Genomic DNA, 26,510 nt, shown 5'->3' on the forward strand with positions numbered 1-26,510 from the left:
AATATGTACCCTTCAATAATGTTTAGCTGACTTTTGGGCCGCATTTACATTGGGCGGCCTGACTTGACACCAGCCACGGGGTTTCCACAGCACTCTGCTTTGCACTTCCCGTTGCCAATTTTAGCGTGCCCACTGACATTATGCGCCCACGTTTCACGCAGAGATTTCACACTGAATGACTGCTCAGCAGCATCGACAACATCTTTCTTGAATCTGGGACAGAACAGCAACTATAACGTTGTGCCCCAACGCTGTAAAGGGCAGGGACACATACCAAAAATGGTGCAAAAACAACTAAAATAATATGTAAAGTCAGTTATGTTTGTTCTTATTACGGTTTGTGCACATATTTTGGCTTTTTCTTTTAGGTTGGTGTTTACTACAAATGTTGGTGTTATTTCTCGGCACGGGATTGGTTCTGAAAGGTTTAACCCGCCGGTCGAAAGGGTCTGGTTTAGACTGGGGGGGCGGGGGGAGGAAAGGTGGTGAAAACAGAGTAAACAGCCCATACTTCAACAAGGCGCCGATAACCTCGACCCCGCTGCCGTCGGGAGGGCTCAAATTCCCGCAGCAGCAGACTCCAAATAAACCAACCCGGGAATACCTTGCACTTCAACGCACTAAAAGCACACAGTGGCTTTGAGTGGACCACCAGACTCCACACGGGCTCTGTCCCGCTAGCCCCATGTCCCTGGGGCGTAAAGTAGGTCTATTTTGGGGGGGGGGGAGCATTCAGCCCAAGGCTGATGAATAGCCATCTATGTGATAACGGAAGCTCTGAGCCGAGCCTGGCCTCGTCACATTTGGGGGGCATCGTTTTGTGTTACGCCATTGTCATGTACCGTTCTCTCTGCCCAAGAACATATTGTTATATATGTGACATCTGCAGCCCCTCCTCTGTCCCGCCAAGCCCAACCTTTCAGCCAGTCACGAGAGTCACTCATTCTCCCTGCCCGCGCCCCTTATGGCCTCGTCTGTCTCGCCCCCCTGTCTCTGCCCCTCCTATAAGCCTGTAAATTACCCCCCAACCCGCGCGTACTTCAGAGTTTCACCGCTTTATTAATTCATGCTCTGTCTGGAACGGGCCCACAGGATTGTCTCATATATTTATGGATTACTGTCGAAGGAAGGGGGGGGGGTCCCCATTACTCAGATGTCTGCAATTAGTGGTTGGGGAAGTTCTGACGCAAGAGAGACTTCTTCATGGAAAACCCCCAGGGCAAAACATGAGAGCTTCCTCCCGCCCCTCCCAGCTCCGAAAAGTAGGACAGCCATGGGCCAGCTGACCCTGCACTTCTAGCCAAGGACTGGCGAGAGTTTCACTTTCTCACTTACTCCTGCAAGGAAGCTACTTTCTCGGGGCCGGTCTGCACTGGTACAGCGGAAGTGATTTTGCGGTGTAAACAGTGCCAAGGAAGAGGATGTGTCGGTACGGCCATTGGTGCCCACTTTTGAACTGGGGAACCGGGAGAGTCTCGGCGCCTGCTCAACATCCTTTGACTCTGGGCAAATCACTTAATTTCCCTGTGCCTAAAAAAACAAGCATTTACAATGCAATGGTCTCGGCATTGGTAAAGTTAGAGCTATTGGCATTGCTCATAATAATAATAATAATAATAATAATAATAATACAGAAGCTTGTAAAGCGCGACAGCTACCCCAAACAGGGGCGTCCCGGCGCTGACATCAGGCAATAGCATAGGCAAAGAAAGGTCGGCAGCCACTCCTGTTATATTAGACTGAATTGAAAAGCCAGGTCTTCAAAGCTTTCCGGAAAGCAAGTTCTGTGTTAGCCAGGCGATGGTGACCTGGCAGGGAGTTCCACAATGTGGCTGCTCTAACCGAGAAGGTTCTCCCACCCAGGCGAGTTTTCCTAAAGTGGAGAGCGTGAAGCAGGTTTTGGGCATTAGAAGGCAGTACGCGGGACTGTATGTAGGGACGTAGTCTGTCTTTCAGATATCTTGGACATCTGCCACTTAGAGCCCTGTAAGTCAAGGTCATAGCCTTAAAAATGATTCTCTTCTCTACTGGCAGCCAGTGGAGTTTCAAAAGATGCGGAGAGACATGGTCTCGAAAAGGCAGGTGACAGACCAGTCTCGCAGCCGCATTCTGTACCAATTGAAGTCGGTGAATCGCATATTTAGGGAGGCCAAGGTACAGGGCATTAGCATAGTCCAGCCTCGAGGTGACTGTTGCGTGGACTACCGTTTTACGGCAGTCTTCAGGTAAGCAGTGCAAAATTTTCCTTAGGTTTTTTAATTTGCTAAAACAAGTAGTATAGACTTGCTGGATTTGAGCTGAGAGGGAGAGATCTGTCTCCCATCTCACCCCCAAGTTCCGGATGCATTTGGCGGGGGAGGGCGGTGGACCCATTTCCACTGGCCACCACAGCTCGGCGTCAGGGGCACCGCCTTGACCGAAGAACAAAACCTCGGTCTTCCCCGCATTCAGTTTGTTTGTTTGAGTTCATCCAGACCGCAATGTCTCGTAAGCAGCCCTTAAAATTCATAAAGGCCTCTGCCGACTTCTCTTTAAAAGGGAAAAACAACTGGGTGTCGTCAGCATCATGACATTATTTTTGTTTATGCTTTTTGTTTTTAAAACATTTAAAGAAACTGCATTGTCATGAGCAATGCCAATAGCTCTAACTTTACCAATGCCGAGACCGTTGCATTGTAAATGCTTGTTTACATTTTAGCGAGATTACCGGAACAGTCTGGTCCGGTGTTCACTTGGCCCCGACTGCAGGGCTCTTTGATTTGCCTCTGAAGTAAGTGTTTGAGGATTGTCCTTTTGCCTCGCTGGACACGTGTTAATGATTATAGACACTTCATTTTTAGGTCTCGGGTACTAAAGGCTGCGCTTGCGCAGTCTCGCTTGGCGAGATTTAATGTTTTCTAGTATGGGGCTTGAACCCGGCCCTCTTCTCCATTGGCTGGCTTCCTAAAAGGAGGCCAGCCATTGGAGGAGAGGGGCGTCTGTCCATTTAAGCCCCGTCTTTTTCGGATTTGGGGGCGTGTTTTTTAGTTTCTTTCTCTCCTCTGCAATGTAAACATTCCAGCCAATGGGAAGAGGAGAGAAAGAAAAACACGCCCCCGAATCCGAAAATGACGCTGCGTTTCTCAGTCATTTCTGCTTGACCTCGGAGAAACATGGTGGTGTTCATGGCGATTCCCTCAACGACTGGCAGCTGGGCTCGCTCGCCGCGGCAGCACCAACTTGGCGACCTACACTCTAGTTCCCATCAACTTTCCGGTGACGTACTTCCCTTGACCCTGAGCTGCACGCAACCCGAGGATCTTGAATGGAAGCTGCCTTTCCACCAGCCGTCGCTAAAATGGAGACTCCAAGCCCACTGGCAGCACTGCCTCCCGAGGACGAGCTAGAGAATGCTGTCCACGGGAGTGTGGGTCCGTCTTCAATAAGACAGCGCACACGTTTCCATACATGCCAACATTTCATAAGAGCAAAGTGGGAGATTGTTTAGAAAAAAATCGGGCGTGAATCGGGTTACTGTCATGTATGGGCTTTGGAAGTGTGCTGCAGTCAGGTTGAAGGAGAGAGGGACGTTCCCTCGGGCGCACGTAGGCCTGCGGGGCAGCAGCGGCGGTAACGGCGGCAGCGGTGACAGGTTCCGATCCGACCGCCACCGGCGACCCCCTCCTCCCCACTTTTTCTTAAGCTTAAGCTTTTTCCTCCGCTCCACACCGCCCCGATGCCGCCAGCCACCCCCCAGTAGGGGCAACAGCTCAGAGCCGCCCGGCATGGGGAGCACGGCGACTCCGAGCCCTTTTGAACCTGTGCTGTGTCCGCACTACTCACGAGAGGTCCTCACATCCTGGCCGCTAACCCCCGAACACGGGGCAGATAGGACTTGGGGATAGAGTGGAGCGTTGATCAGACCTGTCACACCACCAGCACAGGCTCCAGGGACGTATGCTGCCTGGACCGTGTCCCCTTCGGATGACCTTTTCCTGTTACGATCGGGTTTACTATTGAGGGGTGAGCCCCCGAGATTAAAGTGGGGGGGATTGTGACGCGCCACTCAGTCTCAACACCGCTTTCTATTGGGGGTCAATGACGTCACGACTTGACAGTACGAGAGGAAGGGGGACGTCAAGTATTCTTTGTTAATACATCGTGCCTCTTAATAGATTGTCTCCCTGCTCATTCGGGCTGTATCAAGACTCTCCCCGGAGACTGGGTGGGTTTAAAGATGGCACCACCTGCCCTTATATGTTTTAACGCTGTCGTCGCCTGGCTTTGCCGTTTAGAAATTGAAAAACTGGAACGGCCCCGGCAGATCTCAGATATTTGGTCACAGTATAATTTCTCAGGAATTAATCCACTGACTAAAAAATAAATGAAAACGTTATTTGCCTGTAACTGCAGTTCTCTCTGTGTATGTAGGTGGCTCTGTGTGGGTGGCTCTATTTGTGTGTGGGTTGCTCTATGTGAATAGCTCTGTGTAGGTGGCTCTGTGTGGGTGGCTTTGTGTGTGTGGGTGGCTTTGTGTGTGTGGGTGGCTTTGTGTGGGTGGCTCTGTGTGTGGGTGCAAATGCAATAGGTCTCGCATTTGAGAGAGATTAAGCTATTGACATTGTAAATAACAATGCCGTTTCTTTAAATGTTTTAAAAACATAAACAAAAATGTCATGAGCAATGCCAATAGCTCTAACTTTAACTATGCCGAGACCATTGCATTGTAAATGCTTGTTGATACATGGGACTCTTTTTTTAGTTTGTCCAAGTACACATGGGCTCTTCAGTGGTCCCGGTATTTGATACTGGTCTCTTCTATTATGGCTTTGGTGATTTATAATGATTGAGCACATTGTTTTCTTTGGTGGTGGCCTTCTGAGTGGGGCATTGCTTGGTGGTGGTATGCACAGAGTGATGGGACAGTAGTAGTTGTATTATGTTTGAGTTCGGTTGGCACTATGTCATTTTATTTTTGTGTAGGATTCTTTACCCTTGTCCTGAGGAGGCCAAGAAGGATTACGAGGCCGAAACACGCACGCGTCGACAGTCTTTGATTTGAGGCCTGGAGTATAATTTACACATTTCTTTGACGAGTGAATGCACATTTCTTTTTTTTTTTTTTTTTTTTTAAAACCTTTATTACAATTTCGAAAAGATACAAGTATGGGCCTACAACCAACAGGCCGGCCGCTAAACGCAGTGTAAACCTAGGCACGACTTAACATGCACATCAATGAAGCAGCAAAAGAGTTACTAAAGTGCTAATTATCGCAGTCAGCCACAGCCGCAGTCCCTAAACAAACAGGAAAGGTTTCATATTTTTGAAAAACAGAAAACATCAAACTCACAAGGCAGAGGAGGTTAATGGCAGAAACATGTGCTCCCCGTATCGAGGGAGTAAACCAACCCGGGTAGACCTAGGGGGGGGGGGGGGGGGGGGGGCAAGGCAGAAGCGACAAAGTCGCATGTCGCAGGAGCATACAGGAATGCGGGGGCTAGGGAGACAGAGCGACATCCATCTCACGCGTCTGGGGCGGGGCGCAAATACCTCCACGATAGGAGTTCCAGGGACCCCACACCTTAATCCACTTCCCAGGCTTGCCTCTTGCCACATACACCGTTTTCTCTCTAAACATACACCAGTCCATGTGTTCCTTCCACTCGGAGACCGTTGGCGGCCTCTGGGAGCCCCACAATTGTGCAATGTCACGCTTCGCTATCATATAGCCTAGAGTCACCCATTGCGTCTGCGTCACATTGTAATCAGTCGGCTCCCAGACATTCAGCAAGCATCTACGTGCCTCCAGCAACAAGGCAACATGCGTGACTTCTTCTAACACCGCATGCACTCTGCACCAAAACCGAGTCACATCCGGACACTCCCACAAGATATGGAGAAAAGTCCCCAGTAGCCCACAGCCTCGCTTACACAAACCATCCACCGAATACCCCATACGCATCAGGCCAGGCCCCGTGACGTACACTCTATGCAGTATCTTAAGCTGGACGAACCGCAATCGGGCCGGGATAGCCACCTCTTTCGGGGAGGCCACCGCTGACACCCTATCCTCGTCGTCCAGTTCTATACCGTCTGCAATCCATGTCTCCCGCAATGAGGCCAGCAAACCCATTCGATCATTGATAAGCTTTTTATAAATCAACGAAATGGTGCTATCCGGCACATAGCCGTCCAATACTCTGTCTTCCAACGGGGAATGCTCCGGAATAGCCGCCACGTCTGAAAACACGGAACACAAGGCATGATGAACTTGAACATACCGATAGTATTCCCGATCATTCAACTGGTATTCCGTTTTCAGCATGTCGAACGTCTTAAATTTCCCTTTCGTCCAGAGATCCCCTACCGTGCTGATACCAATCGTATCCCACTTCTCGAAGCCTTTCGTAGTATACAGACAACCCAAACGCTGGGACGCGTACAATGGCGTAGCCCGAGTCAAGCGATCCCTCCACCCCATCGCTGCATTTGCTGCATGCTGCACCGCGACCCGCGTCGGGCCCGTCAACCGCGCATCAAGGGACCCCGAGTATAGTGCTCGATTATAGTCTCCGCCTGGCAGTAGCAATTTGTCCATCTCAAAAGCCGGGTTCAAAGCAGGGCCATACATCCCGTGATTGACGGCAGCCAAATGGGAGGCCCAGTAATATCGCTTAATGTCAGGGAGGGCGACCCCCCCCGTCATACCACGGTAGGGTCAGTTTAGCAAGAGCAATCCGCGGCCGCCCATCCCAAAACAATCGACGCTGGAGACACTCCACCTCCCGAAAATAACGGGCCGGCACTACGTCCATAGTGTTCTGCAGGGCGTACAAAAAGCGTGGTAGCGACATCATTTTGAACAATGCTGCCCGGCCGAGCGGCGAGAGTGGCAGCCGCTGCCAACCCGCCACATCCGCCCTTAGGCGCTGAAGGGGGGGGAAGAAGATTCCGTTCATACCGGGCCACCGGATCCAGGGTTATAAAGATACCCAAATACGTGAACCCCGACTCCGCAATCTGGATAGGGCACCCCCGCGGAAGGGGGGGGGGCCTCCCCGGAGAGAACGTATACACAAGATTTAGCCTAGTTAATTACCAATCCGGAGGTGCGACCAAAGGAGCTCAACACATCCACCAATACAATGAGCGATTTACGCGGAGATGCAAGATACAAGAGGATATCGTCCGCATATAGGGAGACACGATCCTCGTATTCCGGCGTCCATCTAAGGCCACGTATCGAGGGGTGCCACCGCAACCATTCCACAAGGGGCTTCAAGCAAAGCGCAAAGGCGACAGTGGACATCCCTGTCGGGTGCCCCTACCCAAAACAAAGGGAGCCGACACCCGTCCGTTGACCACTACCTGTGCCAGTGGGTTGTCATAAAGCAATTTCACCCAACCGATAAACCCCGGGCCAAACCCAAACTTCGCCAACGCCGCCCAGATGTATGGCCATTCCAAGGTGTCGAACGCCATGGTAGCGTCCAAGGACGCCAAGATGGCCGGCTCACGAATGAATGGGGCGCGAGCAAGGACGCCATGCATTCGCCGCAGGTTCAAAGCGGTATTGCGATGGGGTATAAAACCGGATTGATCCTGATGAATCAGGTCGCCCACAACCCGGATCAGACGATTGGCCAGTACCTTGGCGAGGATTTTGGGCTCCGCGTTTAACAAAGAGATAGGCCTGTAAGAAGTACACCGATCCCGCGGCTTCCCTTCCTTATGGATAACAACAATAGTAGCAAGACGTTGGTCAGAAGGGAGGGAGCCCGCCGCCTGAGCCTCAAGGAACATGTCCCGGAGATACGGGGCAATCGCATCTGGGCGCAGCTTATACAATTCGATGGGAAGTCCATTAGGACCCATGGCCTTACCCGAGGCAATGGAGCGAATGGCCAAAGCAATCTCATCTGGCGACAGGGCCGCATCCATCAATACTTTATCCTCATCAGATAGGGAAGGCAGAGTAATATCTCGAAGCAGCAGTCGAGAGTCTTCCTCCGATCGCTCTGAGACTGGAGAGTAGACCCCGTGAAAATACTCCGCAAAGCAATCAACAATGTCACCGGGGTCCGTCACACGCACACCATCCACCCTCTCAATCTCCGGCACCACTCGACTCGCTCTCTCCTTCTTATCCAACCAGGCAATCAACTTCCCTGCCTTATCACCCATATCGTACAATCGCCCCTGTTGCTCCCTGCTCATACTCCTAGCAGATTCAGTAACCAGCGCCTTATAATCGGCCTGCTTAAGCTCCAGCACATGCAATCTGTCATCCGTAACACCTTGCTCCAAATCACTCTCCAACTCGGTGATCTCATTTTCTAGCCGAACAACCTCCTGCGCCTCGCATTTTTTGGTGTGGGAAATGAGAGATAGGGCCTGACCCCGCAGCACCGTCTTAAAGGCCTCCCAAAGGGAGACGGCGGAAGACACCGACCCCACGTTATCATTAAAATAGTGTTCCAAAGACTTAACCAGGTCTGCACGAATCGTGGGGTTCCGGAGGTACCAGGGGTTGATCGGAGCCACCCTCCCCTCCGCCCCCAGGGCGATATCTAGGTGCAGCAAAAGGGGGGAGTGATCAGATATACCGCGCGCCAAGTGTCGCACCTCTCCGATCGTCCCCGCCTGGGCCGCAGGCACTAGCATATAGTCAAGCCTCGAAAGACTACCGTGGGCCCCGGAGTGGAAGGTATATTGCGCGTGTCCAGGGTGTTTCAACCGCCAGCAATCTATCAGTCCTAGGGTATCCAGAAAGCCCCCCCAGCCAGTTCTGGGCCCGAGGGAGGTCCCTGGGGGGTATCGATCCTCAACACCGGAAACCACAGCATTAAAGTCCCCCCCCCAGTACCAACACCCCCCCCCCCCCCCGGAGCCTAAGCAGCAGGCGCCCCAGATCGGCGTAGGTGGCCGTCTGCAGGCCCGGCGGCACGTAGACCGCGACCAGCGAAATCAATCTACCCTCCCACCAGCGCAGTGTAGCGCCCTCTGTCGTCGTGGAGCACCTCATCCACCACCAGCGGGAGAGAGGTCCTGACTAAGATGCCCACTCCCCTCGAGCCAGAGGTGAAACCAGAATGGGCCAGGAGGCGATATCCTCGTCTGTTCATGGCATGAAAAGAGTTCCCTATGAGGTGAGTTTCCTGCAAGAACACAATGTCAGGCGAAATACGTTTCAAGAACTGCAGGACTACCCCCCGCTTTATCCTGTCCCCCAGCCCATTCACATTCCAGGAAAGAAGTCTCAGTCCCCTACCCCCCATCCCTCCCAGCACAAAATATCCCCCTCCCGGGGAGCACAATCATAATAGCACAGCGAAAAATATTACCCCGCCTTGTGAAACAAACCCCAACCCCCCCCCCCCCCCCCCATCAACCCCAACAAAACTCCCCCCTCCCTGCACCCCTGCGTGAGCCCAAACCGCCCCCAACATGCAGTGTGCCTGTCGCCCCAATATGAAGAAAGGACAAGAAAGAACCCCAGAAGGAGGAAAGGGCCCCAGCAAGCCCCCCGCAACCTCCAAATACCACGGGGCAAAGCGTTACAAACTGGAGTCCAGTGCAGCCACAGGTGCAAAACGTTACCAATACAGTCCATCACCAGGATCACAGTTCCATTCCTACTCCGTCAAACCCTCTCCGCCATCCGACCCTCCCGATCCCGACTCTTGGGCAGGGCATCCAGCCACTCTCCCACCGCCTCCGGCCGGTCGAAGAAGTGGGAGCGACCATCCAACTCGACCCGCAGCCTAGCTGGGAACAGCATCGCATACTTGAACTCCATGTCTCTCAAGCGCCGTTTGATGGCCGAGAATCCCATCCGTTGCTTTTGAACCGCTTGTGTAAAGTCTGGGTAAAAGCTAACATTAGAGTTCTCAAATCGTAATGGCCCAGCCACCCTCGACGCCTGCAGGATAGCGTCTCTATCCCGAAAATTAAAAAGTCGGGCAATGATAGGCCGCGGGGGGGCACCCACCTTGGGCGCACCCCCCGGGATCCTGTGGGCTCGTTCCACAGCGAAGAACTTGCTCAGCCCTTTGGGTGCTAGATGAGTCACCACTAGGTCCTCCACAAAAAGATCCACAGCAGACTCCTCCGACCGTTCGGGCACGCCGATAATGCGGACGTTGTTCCGTCTGGCCCCGCCTACGGAGTCCTCAAGGCGACGCTCGGTCAGGTCACTGGCGAGCTGCAACCTCCGCACCGTCGTCTGCAAGGCGGCCACATCTACCGTTAGGCTCGACGCTGCTTGGGTCAATGAGTCGACCCGGTCATTGGTTTTCGACAGGTCCGCTCTGACCAAGGTGACATCAATCAGCACCGAGTCCAATTTGTTAGCCAGAGTATCCAATTGCTGGTTCACAGTCACCTTCATCTCCTCAATGGCCCCCATGACATCCAACAGGGTCAATTCGGATGATGCGCCCGAGGCCTCCTTGGGCGGCTCAGGCGATTTATGCGATCCACTAGGGGATCCCTTTGGCTGTGCATAGCGGTCCATATTGTTGGCCTGGGAATAGGCTCCCCTCCGGGTAGATTTGGGTTTCAGTTTGTCGCCGTCCACTCTCGTCGTCATCGTCCGCGATCAGCAAGGTCAGCACCCTCCAGCACCCGGAGGAAGGCCAGGAGATCCGGGCCGCTAACTGAAAGAGGCCCGTTTACAGTTCAAGACTAGGCCTTGCACTCCGTACTCTGCGCAGCTCTCCCAATGTCCCACGCATCAGTCTCGGTAGCTCAACACGAAACCGAAAGTGAAAGCACGGGGTCCGGGGCAGGCCCAGCCTGGCATGCCGCTGTTGTTCAATTCGCAGCCGGGCACCTCACCAACCCGAGTTCGGCACCAAGGCCGGAGAAGGCCGCAAACTTCAGATCGCCAAAAAACACGTTCTCGGAGTCCAATTTCGATTTGGAAAACGAGTGGCACCTTAGCGCAAGATCATAAACAAAAGCCCATCGAAAAAATCAGGATTATGACAGGATAGACGTGGGAGGTTGCGGAGGCCCTCGGGAGCCACAAGCCTACGCGGCCATCTTGGTTGTGCGCTAGGCTCCTCCTCCGTGAATGCACATTTCTGAACTACGAACTTAGAAGGATAATTCCCTCGTGTGCATAGCTGACGAGTGGATCTCCTTTAATAGGCAAACACGGTTTTCCTATCTATAGGGGTAGAAGAAATTTATGAATGTATTTGTGATTTTATTTGTACTTGTTTGTATTTGTGTACATACGTTTGCTTGTTCTAAAGGTTGATACTCTAAAAGGGAAAAAAGAATATCGTAAAAATATTGATGACTGAATAATCATTATAATGATAATGTAAAAAAAAAAAACAGCATTGAAAATGCAATAGGTCTTGCCTTTGATTAAGTTAAAGCTATTTGCTTTGCTAATGGTATTGTATAGCAAAGCAAATGGCTTTAACTTAATAAAAGGCGGGGCCTATTGCATTTTTAATGCTTGTTCTAAGGGGTCAACAAACAATACAGTTCAAAAAGGGGGGGTCTAAGGGAAAATTTAATGACCACCACAAGACTTATTCTCCATAACATATATCAAACAAGCATTTACAATGCAATGGTCTCGGCATTGGTAAAGTTAGAGCTATTGGCATTGCTCATGACATTATTTTTGTTTGTTTTTTGTTTTTAAAACATTTAAAGAAACTGCATTGTCATGAGCAATGCCAATAGCTCTAACTTTACCAATGCCGAGACCATTGCATTGTAAATGCTTGTTAGCTGATGGTCACTGCTCAATACCTGGGCATGCACCCTTTTTTAGTGGGAGAACTTAAAACATATCATTCCTGCACTGTAATATAAGGTTTAAACGTACTACTGTAACCAACTGGTTTCACCTGCCCCTACTATGTAGGCAAAAAGAGTACTTTGCAGAGGTGTCAACTAATTCATGGGACCTTGACTCCATGAACACCTACTTCACAGCAGGGCTTCGAGCTAACAAAAACAACCCTCGTGTTCACAGCGGAGGGTGTCACATTACAAACCCTCACAACCAACTCATTGCCTTCTACAACCAGGTAAAAGAAATCTACACAACTCACAAGGCTGGGGTAAAAATAGTACAATTGCTAAAATATTTAAAAAATGAAAATATAGCAGCGACTTCCTTGTACGGACTTCAAACACCGCTGTCCAGATGACCCCCAGGGATTAGCTTTCTGGCTGCAAATAAACAGAGCAGGTAAGGCGTAGGGCAAACATCCGGGCCTGTGGCGGGAGCAGGGCGCAGCCGCCTATTCCCAGCCAATTAACAACTTAGGGAGCAGCTGTGAAGGCACCCCCGGGGAGCCGCCGGCACCAGACCCCGGCCGGCCGCAGGTAGCGCTGCAATTCGGGAGCCGCTAGAGGGAGCTAACGGAGCGCTTCGAACGAGGATTCGACATTCTGACCTGGTCGGTTGGTCAGGTTGGACGCGGCCCCGAGGCTGGGTGAGCTGCTGTTGCTGGTCTGGGTTAGGGAGCCCGGGGGTGTTGCGGCCTGCTGCGGCCTCTGCCCCTGCTCCTGTGCCCCTGTGCCGAGCCGAGCGCCTGGAGGATTGACTGTCACCGCCGCTGCCTCCACCGCACCGAGCTTTACGCATTTGGCGGACGAGGTGGTTCTGCGGCAGCCGAGGTTGCTGGGGTTTCTCCGGTTCCTGGTTCCTGGGTGTTCAGGAGGACGCCAGAAGATTTACAAAAAGCGGCTGGAATTTGACGCATTTTGTTGCATAACCGGCAAAAACAACGAAAAAAAAGCAGCTGTAAGGGGAGCAAGTATTGCGATAACAGAGCCAGGGAGCCGAGTCACCTCCCCTTTCGCCTTGTGCTCGATTGGTGCTCGACTGGTGCTCGCTTGGTGCTCTCCTCCTTTCCTCCACTCTTGGTGCTCTCCTCCTCACAACAGTTCAGTGAATTCAGTGAGTACAATTGGAGGTGACTGTGTTTTGAGAACTGTGAACGACTGACTGAGAATTTGCGAACTGAGAACGGTGAACAGTATACTGTGTACTGAGGGAGCAAGGTTGGGAGCTGAAGGGGAGGAGAAAGGTCTCGGAATAACATGGAAAGTTCTTATGAACAGCATAGATAACCTGTATAACCTGATCCAGGTGACCTAGGTGGAGATAGCAAAGGGTGCCCTCTATCACCAACAATTATTTGAGGTCCTGTGCTACAATTGCTACAGTGTTCGGAGGTAGTGTTCGGTTTCTTCATTCTGCCCTTGTCTCTGCTTTTCCCTCCTGGAAGGCAGCTGTCAATTATTACAGGGCAGTTGAGCCGGGTAGGCTGAATGAGAAGTGGCGAGTGGTATATAATCTGAGCGGTAAACAGAGGAGAGTATATATACCACCCAGTTTATTGCATACTGGGGAAGCGAATCTGTGCATACCACCTTCGCCAAAATCAAAGCTCTCTATAGGAAGAAAATAAGGAAATATGCGTTCTGGCAGAGTGAGAACAACGGTCAGACGTACAAAGAAAATACAACAGCCAAAGGTAAAAGCGAAGATTGCGGGAGCAAATCAAACTTTAATTTCCCCAATAGCCAGAATGTTCGCAAAATCTGGAAAAATCCCTAATAAGTTTGAATTTATGAAAGATCCTGCTGGTGCTCTTATCACTATGGATAAGGATACGGAAAACGATAAACTACAAACTCCAATAAAGCCGATAAGTACGACAAGTACGGAAAAATATAGTAGGCAAATCATCCAAAGTACTCCTCAAAACGGAGATTGCAACCTGCAAAGGAAGGAGCAGGAATTTCAAATTTCGGACCAGGATATTCTAAATATAACCATCCATCCTGATATAAAAAATGAAAAACCAATTGGATTAGATGATTTGGAAATATTGGATATACAGGAGATTAAAAGTGGCATGATGGGATCAAGGCGACTAGTAATACCGATAGAAGCAAATGTGGAAATTAAAAAAAAACCTCAGTTATTAGTTGAAGAAATTAAGACCAGATCAACTAATAAAAAAACTGATAATGTATACACAAAAGCAAATACCAGCCATACATCGGATTATCCACTAAGAACGGAACAAAAAAACGTAAGGTTAAATTATAGTGATAGTGATCTGAAAGAGAAAGTAATCCCGGATGTTGGAATAAATTGGGACATCTTCTATCAAACATCGACACTAACTCTAGAAGCACTAAAATATCAATCGAACAAGATGGATATTCAGATAGACTTACTAACAATGATGGCAAATGCAGTCACAGGAATAGATAACAAACTTGCACAACTAAATAATTTGATAACTAGAGTCCAGAAAGAACAACAAAAAAATGTCATTGAATGTATTTGTACTCCCCTTATGGATAAGCTTCTAGCAATACCTGATGTTTTGCATACCATAATAGAAGATACAAAAAAGGCTATAAAAAGTGAAAATACCCAGGAAGGGAATATAAGGAAATTTGAAGGGGAAGATACGGAAATAGAAAAAAAGTAAGATAAGAACTGTATGTTAAAAGTGGATAAGGAAGAGATAAAAACATTGAGGATCCCCCAGAAAAAAGAAAACATACATGATGAAAGAGATATGTCAAAAGAAATTCTACAAAGGGACACCTCACAAGAGGAAATAACTAACACAGAAACAAAGGCAGACTATGACTGTAAAGAGCAAGACCTAAACGGTTATACTATGTCAAAACGACAAAAGAAAAAACTACGCAAAGCAAGAAAAAATCAAAAGTCTAATAATCATAAGTATGAGGAGACAACAAAAATGGATGGTACATTAAAAAACAATGAATTACAACAAGAAAAAGCAATGGAAGAAAGAATTACTCTAATAACGAAAAATGAACCAAAAAAAGTATTTCCATTATTTGTAAAAGAATCATTACTGAAACAAACAACCATAAAAGGACAAGAAGTGATGATAAAGAAACAAATGACTATAATTAAATCACCGTTAATTACAGAAACAATAAAGGAAGAAGATGGAATCCAAGAGGATAATCTAAAATACGATCATAATAATAGAATAAATGACGATATGCCAATAACAACAACTATAAATCCACATGATCAACAACATCAGTATCACAATGAGAATATAGAAGCATGTTTGAAAGTCAAAAGGAATGAGGTAGCAAGTTTGAGTATAGAAAGAACAATAGAGCCCAAAACTAAATTACCATACTGGGACCACTTGATAATTGAAAAACGGAAAGGAGAAAAACTAATCAGACATAGAACAAATTATATAATGGAAGATACTCACAAAGAAAAACTACTGGCAGCTGAGAAAATACAACTTATATTTAAACCTGAATACGAATCCAGAGGTAGATATGACACATTGAACAGAGGGAATATCCTTAGATTATTTAAATCAATTCCAGCTTTAGTCAACATCAAGAACGATGATATTATTTCCATTGAATTTGTCGACAAGAACAGTACCAAAGAACTGACACTGGTCACATTAAAATCAAGGACCATAGCAGAGAAAATATTAAGAGTTTTCAACATTCAAGGCCTGGGGAATAATTATCAAAAAGCAGGAGCCGAAAGTTTATCCTACTCCACTTATTAGTGAATCAAATCTGCTCCAAATAGAAAAAAATATCATTCAAAAAGGAACAGTATTAAGGAATGCCCGGGGGAGATCCACAAGCACATCAAGAGAGGCATCACCACTTTCCATAATAGAATCATCCATACGAATAAACGAAAAATGGATTGCACAGGCCTTGCATAGTAATACAGAACAATGAAGGAATAATATTCCAATCCCCTCAACTAAAGTAACAGAGTTGAGAATGTGTTCATGGAATATAAACGGAGTAGGGGCAAAGATTACCAATGCACAAATAAGGTCTATTCCATCACCCTGTCACATTCTATTCCTTCAGGAAACTTGGGAAACAAACCCTTTTGTATTAGAGGATTATGTTGGATACTTTGAAAATGCAAGTAAAACTCATAGGTATGGACGCCCGAGTGGGGGGTTAGCAACTTTTATTTCTAGTTCTATAAAAGCTGAACACGAGCAACTTACTACACATAGTAAAAACATACTTATAGTTAAACTAAAATATAAAAACTCAGATCAGAAGGATATGTCATTGATTATGATCAATGTATATATCCATCCAACAAAAACAAGTAGAGCAACCATATGCGCAACCCTTAATACCATACTACTGGAACTAATCCTAGAAAATCCATTGGTGGACTATGTGATGACTGGAGATTTTAATCTTAATTTGTTAATACCGTTTAATAGAGATGATGTCTCACAATTACAAGACCTTCAGTGGTCAATCCCACAGCAGGACTATCAAGGAGTCACATATAGCCAAGCACGAAATCAAATCGGTAGAACATTCATCAAGGACATAGAAGCATTGGGATTGCGAGTCCTTAATGACCGATTTAAAGAGGATATACCCCCTGCACATACTTATATTGCACACAATGCAAGCACTAGGATCGATTATACAATGGTTTCACTCAATTTATTTCAAAACATAAATTCATATAGATTACTTAAAGTTGGAGATAGTGATCACTGTCAGCAGATAATAAATACTAATATTAGGCACAATATTAACCAACCGTATCATACTGTGCCGGGGTATATTGGAACTATCAACTATAAAAAACTAATTTGGACTAAACTGAATAAGGATAGTATGAATGAAAAAGTTGAGAACATTATTAAGACCTGCTTTACTGAAAATACAACAGAAACAACAATTGAACAGTGGGTGGAATTCACTAAGAAAATAGTGAAACCCCAAACCCAGGTTAACTACAATAAAAGGATTGCAAAATGGAAAGAAGAAGGAAAGTACTCATATATGAATCTTCCGTATACAATAGCAAAATTAAAACGAGATCGAAATAAGATACGAAGACAAATAAAAACCACAGTAACAAATGACGAAATTTTGAACAATCTTAAAACTTTAAATCAATCCTTGAAAAAGCTAATATGGAACGAGAAATACCAAGCAAAACAAGAAATGTGGTCCAAATTATTTCATGCAAGTTAACAAGCAAACGCAAGAGAATTTTGGAATACTATAAACAAATTAGTACGGCCGAGCACATTGGTAGTCTCATCAACCCTAACTGAGCAAGAATGGGTTACTTTCCTTGAAAAACATCTAAATAGCAAGGGAGCTGCTAAAATGACTGAGAACGTAATAGAGAGCTCTACAGCATGGGATGAGATACAAGAACAATTTATAATTTCGAAAGAAGAATTAGTAAAACTAATAAAGCAGAAAGATGGGGCACCTGGCCCCAATGGGATACCATTTGCCCTTTTCAAAGAAAACCCAGTCTTTTGGTCGAGCTTTTTGGAAAAGGTATTCAACAAAATTATAGAAACTGGTAACATCCCTGAGTCTTGGCGAGGATCTCTAATTTCCCCCATATTTAAGAAAGGCAACTGGGCCCTTGCGGAGAACTATAGACTCATCACACTACAAGATACAGATGCCAAACTTTTCGCAGGAATATTATTAATTAGACTAAATGAATGGGTAGCAGAAAATAAGATCTTGCCATTGAATCAAACCGGCTTTATTAAGGGACTTGGAACAATGACAAACATTATGGCGTTAGCACTACTAATTGAAAAATCTCTGAGAGAAAAAATGCCCCTCTATCTGTGCTTTGTAGATTTTAAATCTGCTTTCGACTGTGTGCAAAGGAATTTATTGTGGAAAAAACTTATTGAAAGAAACATTCCATTTGAACTGTTAAGACTAATTCAACTGTTACACAATAAAACCTGGGTAAAAGTAAGGATGGGGGACGGCAGATCACTAACTAAGGAAATTCCCGCAACAAATGGGTTAAAGCAGGGATGTGTGTTGGCTCCCCTACTTTTTAATCTATTTTTAGGAGATTTATCAGGATACCTAGATGAACTCAATGCACATCCTCCGAAGCTAGGGGACAAGCTGATAACTAACCTAATGTATGCAGATGATGCCATTCTTCTAAGCCATACCAAAATAGGTCTTCGGCGTTTAATTGACAGAACAGTTTTGTATGCACAAGAAAATGGAATGGTAATAAATGAATCCAAAACAAAAATCATGGTGGTCACTAGGAATATAAAACTGAGACAAAAAAATAAATGGTATATGGAAAGCACCCAACTGGAACAAATAGAAGTGTACAAGTATCTGGGTGTACTATTTGACCAAAATGGAAACTATACTATCAATTACAAAAAATTGACATACAAAGGAAAGCTAACTCGCTAACTGCAGCATTCAAGATAGCACAGAAATCGCTTGGAACTCTGACGTATGGGCCGCTTTTGAAAATTATAGGGGCTAAATTGCTCCCAACAATAACATATGGTAGTGAGGCATTAATGGGGACGGATGCAGAACTGTTAAATAAGGTTCTTTCAAAAACCTATAAATCCCTCTTCTATCTCCCAAATAACGCTTCCCCAGCACAGATTAGACTGGAGTTCGGGTTAACCAACCAAGTTATTGCAAGAAAAGGCCCAATTTATTAAAACGTGGTACAGGATCAAAAATGACCATGATAATTATATCTCAGTTATTTTGGCAAGAAATAAATAAGAATACCAAATCAGTAGTAAGGAAATATCTCAACGATGCATTAGAAGAGTTTGCATTAATGCCAATCTGGAATAATACGATAAGCAATGGATCCTTTAAAAAATTAGTAAATCGAACAACTAATCACCTTTCACTTATACAGGATAAAGATACACTAGCAAAAAGAAAACACTCATGGTCAGTAATAAACGGATACGAAAAGAAGAAAGTACAAGAATACTTGGAGACACCTTGGTCTGAAAAAAGTAAACAATGTCTTATGAGAGCAAGATTTGGAATTTTACCTGGCCTTAGTCATGTCCCTCCGTGGAAAAAAACTAGTAGCGGTACATTGTGCAGACTTTGTAAAAGTGGAGAAGAGAATATTGTCCACCTTTTATGTATTTGTCCAGGACTCCGAAATGAAAGATGCACGTTACTGAAACCTCATTTTAACATGCGTGGAACAAGGACATGTAGACAGGCATTTAAAGTCTGTCTTCATTCGAACGATATAGTCATGAACGTTGCCTTTGTAAAGTTCCTAAAGATTGCATCTATAAAACTGGGAGTATAAATTGGAAAAAAAAAAAAAAAACGTTTTTATGAATAATTTTTAAAAGTACATTTTTAGGTTATAATAGTTTTTATTTTTTTATTTTTAAATGTAATATATTCATTAAAAATGTCTTGGTATTGGAAATATTGTAAGATTTTAATTAATCAAACAATAAAGAATTGTCACTGTCAAAAAAAAAAAAAAAGGTAGCGCTGCAGGGCGCCGAGGCGGAGACTGGCACCGACGGTGCACGCTCCAGCATGCCTCGCCCTGGGGCCGATAATGTGCCCCCCCAGGGAAGCCCTCTCCCAGCCCCTTAAAGTGTACTTAGCCCTCAGAGGGGGAGCCCTGAAAACTAAACCAGGGCCCAAAAACCTTTTAAGAGCCATGCGCCTCGACGGAACCGCGTCCTCGCTGCATGTAGCGCTTTAGGGCCATTAATTTAAGCCGAAACTAGGGAACCGAGAGAACTACCTTACAAAACAGTTAGCACGTTTTAAACTACATGATCTAGACGTCTGACAACCATTTATTTATTTCAAATCCCATCTGTGCAGCCAGCCACACATTAAATTATGACGTCAGCATCGTACGATAGGCTATTGGTATTGCTCATTATTTTTTTATGATTTTTGTATCCCTAAATAAATGGCACTGTCATTTCTATTGGCATTAGCTTTTTTTTTTTGCATATGTGATACCTATTGCATTAGTAAAAGTAGACGATTTTTTTTTAGAAATGTTTTTTTAGAAAGCTGTTCAAAACTGGGCAGTGATGCTAAATGTGACAGGACAGACTTCAGAAATACTGCCTAGAATCAAATATTTTATATTGGTGACCTGTGAAGAGCTTTGCCCAAACTGAAGGACGACTCAAAGTGCTTAGCAAGTTCGGATGATGTGAGGAGGGCAGGAGCCCTCTCCCAACTCTTCGAAATATCGTTTAGACTTGTTATCCGGAGCTATCTGGTTAGCTGAGTCTTCAGGTGGCTGCCTAGAGCCAAGTCCAAGCGACTTTTCGCATCGGGAGTCTGCTAGACGGAGGGAGTCAGGAAGTGAGAGGAGGGGAGATGAGGTGAATGCCAAGCTCTGCGTGTACTGAAACAAGGGGGAACGCATAAGATGCGCCCCAGCGAACAGAACAAAACTGCTCAGAATATACATGCAAAGATTATGAATTCTAACCCGATTCAGGCTGGAGGCTTGCTGGTACCTAGTGGCCGGCAGCTGCGAACACCTCGTCCGATGCACGAACAGAAATTCAAAGGCATCATTTGGTGAGACACCGAAATATTCCGCTCAAGGTTTCACAAGCACGATTAGAGAACATGGCAGTGGTTTCCAAGAGGAGGTTTTCATGCACTATTCAGGAATCTTGAAATCCTTTTAGTGTAATCTAAAACGGATAAATACTAGACGTGAGCTCTCCAGAGTCTGCGACGGATTGTACGCAAGGCAATCAGCTGAGCGTTCCTCGCGCTGACAGGAGAGCCCCGCGCGCCAGCAAGCACCAACCCCCGACTTAGCCTCTGGGTTTTAAAACCACAAGCTTCGACACTGTTCGCTTTGCAGAGGAGGAACAAGCACTTCTGTTTCAGACACGTCACTTGCAAATAGACGTGTAGGCGAAACACGAAGCAAAGCAGGCAGCAACTGGGCAAAGCAGGCCGCACGCCAGGCAGCAACTGGGAGCCAGCCTGTTCTTACGTGCATAAACATGGAGCCACAATCGTGCACACGTCACCAAGCCCACCAAAAACTTTCACACAGCTGCTGAGGAGGCATGCACACAGCAAATGTAACATCCTGCTAAAAACGCGGACGCAGGCGGCAACTGGGCAAACCATGCAGTACGCAAGGCAGCAAGTGGGAGGCAGCATGGTCTACGTGCACAAACACGGAGCCACAATCTTGCACACACCAAGCCCCCCAAAAAAAATCACATAGGAAAGGAGACATCCTGCTAACAAACACACCACTGCCTTTCTCCGAGGCGAAGCAGAAATGCCTCGGAGAAACGCAGTGGCGTTTTCGGATTCGGGGGCGTGTTTTTCTTTTTCTCTCCTCTTGCCATTGGCTGGAGGAGATAATTAGAAAAGTAACGAAAAAACACGCCCCCGAATCCGAAAAGGACGGGGCCTGTTTGGAGTGACAAAGCCTCTTCTCCAATGGCTGGTCAGCATTCAAGAGGCCAGCCAATGGAGAAGAGGGGCGGGTTCAAGCCCCTCTTCTCCAAATCATTACATCTCCGACTTCCGGTTCTGCCTTCGGCAGACCGGACGGTCCTCGACCTAAAAACAGTATGAAATCTTGGGGTCAATGGACAAACTATTAAACAAAGTATGTAGGTACTATTCAAAATTGTAACAACTTTACAGATATAAACCAATGACTACACCTCACAGAAATAAAACTGTGGGCATATCCCTTTAGAGGACGAATTCCCTCACTCACCATAGGTGACATGCTTCATCATTTGGGAATCTCCTCCCAGAGGAAAAACCTAGTTCCTCCGGGGCTACAACCTCCTCTCTAAGAGGAAGGAGCTCAGGGATGTTTTCTTCTTTACGTATAGGTGGACTAAGCTTTACACAGTTGAAGTAGCCATTCGACTTTAGCTGTGAAACTTCTACTATTGGCTACTGAGACTTTGCTTCACCACTGTTCAGGAAAATATTTAATTTTTGAGTGTGGACGGTTTGGTGTTGCCTCTTTTAATACACCTTTATACTCCCATGCTGTCTCCCTGACCCCACAACGCCCCCTCTCGCAGCGTCTGGCGCCTGCAAAAGCAGCAGCTTTCCCCAGGAGCGTCCCTTTCATCTCGCCGCTGCTGGTGCCTGCAAACAGCCTCACTCTGTCTGCAGGCATTCACCAGAAGCCCCCTCCCGCCTGCTGCCGCCCGCCCTCCCTCCCTCCGGCTACAGAGACGCATACCTCAAGCCGCAGCAAAACTGTGTTCAGAAACGCAAACTCTCAGGGGCTAGGTGCTCACCCTCTGACCAGAGTGATTGTAGCGGGGACGGGGGCGTTATTATTTTAACTTTTAGCGCGAGGCGCGCGCGCTATTTGCAACGTGAACAAAATTGCCTGTCTTCTCCTTTAACAAATATTGAAACTCCTTAAACAGGTCTGACATTAGTCTTGCGAAGGAATGTTGCCATTGGTAAAGCTATTTAGCATTTTTGAGGATATTTTGTACGCAGGTTGTCTACGTTTTCCATATTTCGCTTTTTTGATTCTTATGGACTGGGGGATCGTGTTTTTTCCAGGCTGTAAAGCATGGGGCGATTTTTGGCTTGTATCTTCCAGCACACACAAAATTGGTGTTGAGATCGCCTCTGGATGGGATGAGGTGCTATGTCTATTCCCAAAATGTTACTGAAGGCTGCCTCTACTTCAACGGCGCATGATTCACAAAAAAAAAATCCCCCCAAAAAATCAACAAACTAAAAAGACGGAAGCACCATAAAATTAGGCTGCCACAAATCCCAGCATGCCCCTTTACCTTCCAGTTAGCCCTAACCCAATCAACAGAATTCCAAGTCAAACACTCAGACAGGAACCAAATACTCGCTCTCTACTACTCTTACTCTACTACTCTTACTCTCTCTACTACTCTACTATTCACTCTCTAATACTCACTCTACTACTGTCTGTACTACTCGCTCTCTGCTACTCACTCTCTACTACCCTCTCACTACCCTCTCCCTACTACTCACTCTACTACTCACTCTACTACTCACTCTACTACTCACTCTACTACTCACTCTCTACTACTTGCTCTCTACTCTACTACTTGCTCTCTACTCTACTACTCGCTCTCTACTCTCTACTACTCGCTCTCTACTCTGTACTACTACTCGCTCTCTATTACTCACTCTACTACTACTCTCTACTACTCTTTCTACTACTCACTCTCTACTACTCTACTCACTCTCTACTACTCACTCTCTACTACACACTACTCTCTACTACACACTCTCACTACTCTCTACTACATTCTACTACACACTCTACTACACACTACTACACTCTCTACGACTCACTCTACTGCTCTCTCTCTACTGCTCTCTCTCTACTGCTCTCTCTCTACTGCTCTCTCTCTACTGCTCTCTCTCTACTGCTCTCTCTCTACTGCTCTCTCTCTACTGCTCTCTCTCTACTGCTCTCTCTCTACTGCTCTCTCTCTACTGCTCTCTCTCTACTGCTCTCTCTCTACTGCTCTCTCTACTGCTCTCTCTACTGCTCTCTCTACTGCTCTCTCTCTACTGCTCGCTCTACTGCTCGCTCTACTGCTCGCGCTCTACTGCTCACGTTCTACTGCTCTCTACACTCACTCTCTACTACACACTCTCGCTACTCTACTACTCACTCTCTACTACTCACTCTCTACTACTCACTCTCTACTACTCACTCTCTACTACTCACTCTACTACTCACTCTACTACTCACTCTACTACTCACTCTACTACTCACTCTACTACTCACTCTACTACTCACTCTACTACTCACTCTACTACTCACTCTACTACTCACTCTACGACTCACTCTCTACGACTCACTCTCTACGACTCACTCTCTACGACTCACTCTCTACGACTCACTCTCTACGACTCACTCTCTACGACTCGCTACTCTACGACTCGCTACTCTACGACTCGCTACTCTACGACTCGCTACTCTACGACTCGCTACTCTACGACTCGCTACTCTACGACTCGCTACTCTACGACTCGCTACTCTACGACTCGCTACTCTACGACTCGCTACTCTACGACTCGCTACTCTACGACTCGCTACTCTACGACTCGCTACTCTACGACTCGCTACTCTACTACTCGCTACTCTACTACTCTCTACTACTCTCTACTACTCTCTACTACTCTCTACTACTCTCTACTACTCTCTACTACTCTCTACTACTCTCTACTACTCTCTACTACTCATTCTCTACTAATTACTCTACTGCTCTCGCTACTACTCACTCTCTACTCTACTCGAGCTCTACTATTCTACTCGAGCTCTACTACTCTACTCGAGCTCTACTACTCTACTCGAGCTCTACTACTCTACTCGAGCTCTACTACTCTACTCGAGCTCTACTACTCGAGCCCTACTACTCAAGCTCTACTACTCTCTGCTACTCAAGCTCTGCTACTCGAGCTCTGCTACTCGAGCTCTGCTACTCGCTCTCTGCTACCTCTACTACTCGCTCTGCTACTCGCTCTACTACTCGCTACTCTGAACTACTCTCTGCTACTCACTCTCTGCTACTCACTCTCTACTACTCGCTCTCTACTACTCGCTCTCTACTACTCACTCTCTACTACTCACTCTCTACTACTCACTCTCTACTACTCACTCTCTACTACTCACTCTCTACTGCTCTCTACTAGTCAAAGACCGTCTAAAATCAATGCGCAGTGGCTTGCTGCATGTACCTCACGTGTGGAGTACCATTTTAAGCACTTTGTGTAAGCCTCATGTCTTCAACAATTACTCATTAAATCGAAGGCTCACATTGGAACTTTATTATTGCCCATTTTAAAACGCCAAGCTGGCTCTAAAAGAGCCCGAAGCTCTATAATCCTAATTTTGTCGATAAACTATTAACACGTTGCTCAAGGACACAAAGTATCGCTCCTAAAAGACTTTGAACCACTAAGATGTGACTGACACTAAGACGTGCGCTAAACCAAGATGACTTTAGATTGAGCGAGGCAGGGCAAGGGTGTGTTCTAGTGGTCACACTATGTAGTAAACACGGGTGGCTAAACTATGGGATTAAGGCACGGTTCCCATTTAAAATGCATATTGTTTGTACAGAAAAAGGCTCATTTAAAAAATAATATATTTTCAACAATAATTGCCGTGTCAAATTACGTCAGGGTTCAAAAGCAGAGAGGCATTATGGTTAAGAACGGCGGTAAACTAGTACTAACACTGAAGGCAACCCTTGTTTCTTCGCCTTGCTTTTAACGAAACCCTCCTTCGGCAGACCAGCTCACGCAAGTCTGAGGATCCGGAGCTTTGAGCAGGCGATGGCGCAGCGTTGACAAAGTAGTGACCGTGTGGAGGTCACAGGGCTGTCAAAAATAAATATTTCCATTTACGGGTGGAGGGGAATGAGCCCTCTGGTCTACCGACAATCGTATGTTTTCTACAACTGTAAATATTGAGTAACTAAAATGGAGACTCCAAGCATGCTTCTCAAACCAGACAGACCAGATAAAACCACGAGAGGCGGAACACCGCGGCCACGGTCAAAAAGAGTTTTAAATGGCATTGAATATCACGTAACAAAACATGTTGATGCCCAACTGCCACACGTCTAAGGAGAAGAAAATTAAATCCTACGTACGACGGTTCTTTTAAAATCACCACAAAATAAAGTACTACCGTCATGGGTTTTCTTGATTTGGGTAAATGTGTGAAACTGGGTCGTTTACTACTACAAAATTCGGTACTGCCAACAATCACCAAAGCAAAATGTCAAATCAAAAATATTTTTAAAAACGCTCATTTTGTGAGATTTAAGCATAAAAACGAGCCTTGCTAACCAATTTAACGCGGAACAGCACTGCGAGGTTGTTTAATATGGTGACAGATTTTACTCAAGGCGGATGCACCATCCGCATGATTCCCCCAGCCCACAAAAACACACACACATGCACGTTATTTTTTAAGGCAGAAGTGCAGGGAACACGTTTTGTTCTGTTTTTTTAGCCTGTGGAGGGTTAAGAAAACAAGCCGGGGAAAGAAAAAAACAGCCACACCGGTGCAAATACTTACTCAATAGGGTGCTCTGGGTCATAGTAGTCCCCTCCCCATGTTAATCGGCCGCCGGGAGGACGAGGAGCTGCTGCTTCCAGGGGCCTGGACACATCCAGCATGGGAGAGAGGAAGAGGGAGGGGTGAAAGCAGGGCAGCTAAACACAGGAGACAAGCCACTTAACCACACGCACGTGAGGGGGGGGGGGGGTCGGTCACTAGTAACGGCTGCGCACACAGCGCCACCACTAAGAGCTGAACACGGGTCTGGACAAGTTTTACTTACCTGAACAGAAGTGACTGAAGCGACTATTTACAACTACGCAGCGGAAGAAGCTCTCCGTTAACAGTTGTATACGAGAAAGGGCATCAATCTCACACACAGGCACTTCCGAGCTAGGCGCCCTCGCTTTTCCACGAGCTGACACAGAAAAGTTTGACTCACTTGTGTTTTTCCCGACATGCTAACATGTAAATTGTGCTTACAGAGTAATTGAAGGAGGCCGTGTCCCTCCGCAAGTAAACGATCAAATCCCGGTGGGCGGGGCCAAAAGGGGACAGGGTGGCATCGGCTCTCGCCTCTGGAACGGTCTTCCTATCTCTCTCCGTCAGAAC

General features: G+C 46.6%; 1 protein-coding gene across 2 annotated transcripts in view; it reads left to right on the top strand.

The window, feature by feature from the left end:
• UBQLN4 (ubiquilin 4) overlaps window positions 1-26,510 on the top strand; it is a 153,778-nt gene that overhangs the window by 68,799 nt on the left and 58,469 nt on the right. The gene's annotated exons all lie outside the window — the stretch shown is intronic.

This window comes from Triturus cristatus, chromosome 12, assembly GCF_964204655.1.
Source record: "Triturus cristatus chromosome 12, aTriCri1.1, whole genome shotgun sequence".
Classification (NCBI taxonomy): Eukaryota; Metazoa; Chordata; class Amphibia; order Caudata; family Salamandridae; genus Triturus; species Triturus cristatus.